The following is a 6,000-nucleotide window of genomic DNA, read 5'->3' as shown; positions in this document are numbered from 1 at the left end:
ACCAGTCAATGGGTCGAATGAATATGAGTTACCGTACCTATACTGGATTCCTAAACTACATAAAAACCCTTACAAACAAAGATACATTGCTGGATCCAGTAAGTGCTCTACCAAGCCCCTATCTTTGCTCCTCACGAAAATGTTAACAGCTGTGAAGGAGAAACTTCAAACTTACTGTGCGACTACATATACCAGAAGTGGTGTTAATCAAATGTGGATTCTAAAAAATTCTAAAGAACTTTTAGTAAACTTGAAATCACAGAATTTCCCCCAAATCAATAGCATTAAAACCTATGACTTTTCAACACTATACACGACCATTCCTCACGATAAATTAAAGACTAGACTTTTTGACATCATAGACAGTTGCTTCTTCAACAAAAACGGAAAACGGAAATATTCATATCTAGTGATCAGTCATTCAAAAACTTACTTTGTTAAACACCACTCTGATTCCACGCACAAGTACTCTGAAGTTGAAATAAAAAATATGCTAGAGTTCCTCATTGACAATATCTTCGTGGTCTTTGGTGATCAGGTCTTCCAACAGTCTGTTGTAATTCCCACGGGCACGAATTGTGCTCCTTTGTTAGCTGACCTGTTTTTATATTCATATGAATCAGAATTTATTCAAAAACTTCTACGTGAGAAGAAAAAATCTCTCGCTGTGACCTTCAATTCGACTTTTAGATATATCGATGACGTTTTGTCTATTAACAATGATAGCTTTCATTCATATGTCGATTTGATATATCCCTGTGAGCTCGAAATAAAGGACACCACAGAGTCGTCCACTTCTGCTTCATACTTAGATATTTTATTGAAAGTAGACATTAACGGCAAACTGACAACTCAACTGTATGACAAACGGGATGATTTCAGCTTCTCCATCGTCAATTTCCCACATTTGTGTAGCAATATTCCATTATCACCTGCATATGGTGTTTATATATCTCAACTGATTCGATATGCAAGAGCTTGTTCTGGATATAGCCAGTTTTTAAATCGAGGTAAGCTACTGACAAACAAGTTGATGGTACAGGGGTTTCAACAGTCTCGATTGAAGTCAGCATTTCGCAAATTCTATGGTCGTTATAACGATCTAGTTCGTCAATACAACCTCGCATTGGGTCAAATGATGTCTGACGTGTTTCATACCGATTGTTAAGCCGTTCTTGGCACACTGATTTTGACTGGATTACTCCGTTTACCTGATCAGGATATAGAGCTCACGGCGGGTGTGACCGGTCAACAGGGGATGCTTACTCCTCCTAGGTACCTGATCCGACCTCTGGTGTGTCCAGGGGTCCGTGTTTGCCCAACTATCTATTTTGTATTGCTTGTAGGAGTTATGAGATTGATCACTGTTCGTTATCTTGACCTTGCATTAGATTGAGCCTATTTAGCGTCATTAGATTGAGCTTATCTAGCGTCATTACATTGAGCTTATTTAGTGTCATCAAATTGAGCTTATTTAGCGTCATTAGATTAGAGCTTATTTAGTGTCATTACATTGAGCTTATTTACTATCATTAGATTAGATTGAGCTTATTAAGCGTCATTAGATTTAGCTTATCTAGCGTCATTACATTGAGCTTATTTAGTGTCATCAAATTGAGCTTATTTAGCGTCATTAGATTAGAGCTTATTTAGTGTCATTACATTGAGCTTATTTACTATCATTAGATTAGATTGAGCTTATTAAGCGTCATTAGATTTAGCTTATCTAGCGTCATTACATTGAGCTTATTTAGTGTCATCAAATTGAGCTTATTTAGCGTCATTAGATTATAGCTTATTTAGCTCATTAGATTGAGCTTATTTAGTGTCATTACATTGAGCTTATTTAGTGTCATTACATTGAGCTTATTTACTGTCATTACATTAAGCTTATTTAGTGTCATTACATTGAACTTATTTACTGTCATTAGATTGAGCTTATTCAATGTCATTACATTGAACTTATTTAGTGTCATTACATTGAACTTATTTACTGTCATTAGATTAGAGCTTATCTAGCGTCATTACATTGAACTGATTTACTGTCATTAGATTGAGCTTATTTAGTGTCATTAGATTAGAGCTTATTTAGTGTCATTACATTGAGCTTATTTAGTGTCATTACATTGAGCTTATTTAGTGTCATTAGATTAAGCTTACTTAGAGTTATTAGATTGAGCTTATTTAGCGTCATTATATGGAGCTTATCTAGCGTCATTAGATGAGAGCTTACATTTGATATCATCAGATTGAGCATTTGTCGTGTCATCAAATTGAGTTTTTTTAGTGCAATAAGCTTGAACTTTTTAGTGCCATTAGATTGATTTTGTTTAGTGTTGTCAGAGTGAGCTTAGTTAGTGTCATTAGATTGATTTTGTTTAGTGTTGTCAGATTGATTTTGTTTAGTGTCATTAGATTGATTTTGTTTAGTGTTGTCAGAGTGAGCTTAGTTAGTGTCATTAGATTGATTTTGTTTAGTGTTGTCAGATTGATTTTGTTTAGTGTTGTCAGATTGATTTTGTTTAGTGTTGTCAGATTGATTTTGTTTAGTGTTGTCAGATTGATTTTGTTTAGTGTTGTCAGATTGAGCTTAGTTAGTGTCATTAGATTGATTTTGTTTAGTGTTGTCAGAGTGAGCTTAGTTAGTGTCATTAGATTGATTTTGTTTAGTGTTGTCAGAGTGAGCTTAGTTAGTGTCATTAGATTGATTTTGTTTAGTGTTGTCAGAGTGAGCTTAGTTAGCGTCATTAGATTGATTTTGTTTAGTGTTGTCAGATTGAACTTGGATCGTGTCATCAAATTAAGCTAGGGAAGCGTCATCAAATTTAGCTTGGTAGTATCAGGTCGACAGGGGATGCTTACTCCTCCTAGACACCTGATCCCTCCTCTGGTACGTCCAGGGGTCCGTGTTTGCCCAACTATTTATTTTGTATTACTTATAGGAGTTATGAGATTGATCACTGTTCGTTATCTTCACCTTCCATTGAGCTAGGGTAGCGTCATCAGACTGAACTCGGACACTCACCGATCAGACCAGACTAGAGAGGTCGCATTTTTTGTGGTTTCCATTTGGTTGAAGAAAATTCCCCGAAAACAAAAGCTCCATTATTTTTATTGATGATAGTTATCAACATTTTAAACTTACAATTTCACGAAAAACCGAATTAGACCTTCTTTGTCCTGAGGAGGAGGGTGGGTTGTACTGAAAATCTGAGTTGTCAATGATTGTGTCGTTGAGTCATTTTAGTGCTCATATATATATATATATATATATATATATATATATATATATAACACCTGTATGCATATATATTCTAGCATATGCATTAGTATGCAAAATAGAAACTAATGATTTGTGTTGATGTTTGTGCCAGACCAGCGCGCGGTATGAGACAACACGTGTAATTTGTTACCGGGCTCCACTTATTTTGGCACCACTACAAGGTGTCATTAATAATGACACACGTAATGGCATATCTCCTCCTTGTAGGGCTCGGATAAATACGTACGCCATCATTTCTACACGATAGAAATGTTTCTTATGATGTGTTAATAAATTATAGAATGTGCAAAAAATTGTCATGACGATGTACATGGCAGTTTAGCGCAAAAACTCCCGTTGTATTACCATAAAATATTTTGGAATGTTTTCACAATACATCAATACATGTAGTTAACTGTCGTTTCTTATTATAGAAATGAGGCATGATTCCTTCGTATAATTTGTCATTTTCATTTATCATTTGTATTGGCAAATAGTTAGAATATATTATCCTTAACATTGTAATTAACGAAACCGTACAAGAAAAATACTTAATGCACCAGATTGGGAAAGAAATTGCTCTCTTTAAGTAAAAAAGATAAAGAATATTTTCTAAGCAGGATGTTTATTTAGAGAGATAGAGAGCTTTTTCTAAATGGAACTGTTATAACGATAGAGAACTTTTTGTGAAAACAGGACTTTTGGAAAGATAAGACATTTTGTATGAATAGGAATGTTAAAAAGACAGAGAGTCGGGACTGTTTAAAAAACACAAAACTTTCTCTAAACGGGACTGTTACAAAAATAGGGAGCTTTCTCTAAACGGGACTGTATGAAAAATAGGGATCTTTTCCTAAATAGAACTGTTAAAAAGATAGAAAATTTTCTTCAAAATAGGGCTGTTAGAAAGATGTGGGACTTTGTTAGAAAGATAAAGAATCTAAATTACTAGCTATTATACATTCGTGTATTTATGGATTAATAGAGATATAGAGACAAATCAAAAGATAGATAGGTTTCTGTAAAACACAAACATGTACTGATACGGAATGAAAGAGAGAAAACACAAAAGTATGAAACAGTCACGAATCTGCATACGGACACGCTGTACAACTGTTTATAAACAGACATTTCTTCTGGTATATTTCAATCGTCGTGCCATTTTTTCATGTCTACGGTTGTTTACAATGTAGGGACGATTGTTTGGTATTTTCTATTTCATTACACCTCACATTAAACAACCACAACTGACATTTCAGGTACTATACATTGTATTGTACTAAGTAAATGCAGGAGTATTGCCGACATCTCGACCCTATGGGGCCTATTTTACAGTATGACGTCGTCTGGTGCATCGGTTACAGTTGCTTTTGAAATACCCGTATGATTTGTTTGAAACAAATCAGTTCATCCGAAAATATCAAACGTGTCTTTCAGGGGTATTGCATGCAACTCATAACAGAATCTTGCAATCTGCACGACGCAGGTATATGGTCTACCTGTAAGGTAGATAACATGTATATACTTATCTTCTTATCTTGTTAGTCAGCTGTAAAACACATATTCAACGATTGTATAAAATTCCATCCTAGCAAAATATCAACATGTGTATTCAGTGTCACTCATACCAAATCTCACCAACATGGATGTGCCCAGTCGTGGGGCTGAGATATGAGTGTTATCAACAAGTTAAATACAACACTGTCCAGGAAGAAAACCCACATTATCAGTCAAATACTGTCTGACTTGTTTCATATCGATTGTTAAGCCGTTCTTGGCACACTAATTTTGACTACGGAAAACTCTGTTTACCTGATCAAGATATAGGGATCACAGTGGGTGTGACCAGTCGACAGGGAATGCTTACTCCTCCTAGGCACCTAATCCTACCTCTGGTATATCCAGGGGTTTGTGTTTGTCCATCTCTCTATTTTGTATTGCTTATAGGAGCTATGAGATTGATCACTGTTCGTTATCTTCACATTTCATTAAATCTTTTTACGAGTAACATCGTCGTTTAGTCAGCGTCAGTTTTAATATTTTACTATCGAAACGATTTTCCTTTTACCATTTCCCCTGAACTTTACGAAATTTACAACTCATATCTCCTACCAGACAATAAAAATTGAGATTTGATATGAAATTTCCCCCTGTAAATTTTCAGAATGTGGTCGATAATTACCGATTTCTGATTTGCTTACTTTTATTCATGCGCTCAAAAATAGAGTTCATGGAAGAATGTAATTATTTCTTCCAAAAATAGATATTTTCTTACTAAGAGAAAAACGCAGCTCATCAGCTTTGTTTTATAAGTTATTCTACACAAAAATGAAAATCAGTTACATTATGTACGCTATGAAAGTTATCATCTGATAACTAGTAACTACATTTTTTTTAAATCATCAAACTCGAGAATCCTGGGAAGAAACGTTGTTCCCTCACTTCTATAAGGAAAATATGTTAGGAGAATGCTACACCAAAGAAAGTTGATATGGATGTAAAGTAGAGGACATGTACAGTAATGTTTCGAAATTGAAAAATTTTCAAATTTAAACTATTTGTTTCATATCGGATTAAGAATAATTAAAAAACAGTTTTAGTAGAAAACAATTTAAAAACCCCTGCTGGACTCGAACCGTGATCTACAGTTGAGCAGTCGACGTCCTTACATACTGAGCCACTCAGCTAGGCAAAGAATTTTGAAAGGAATAGACAAATATTGCTGATATTTATATTTT

Source organism: Ostrea edulis, chromosome 2 (genome assembly GCF_947568905.1).
Source record: "Ostrea edulis chromosome 2, xbOstEdul1.1, whole genome shotgun sequence".
Taxonomy (NCBI): domain Eukaryota; kingdom Metazoa; phylum Mollusca; class Bivalvia; order Ostreida; family Ostreidae; genus Ostrea; species Ostrea edulis.
Note: the sequence above shows the minus strand (reverse complement) of the source record.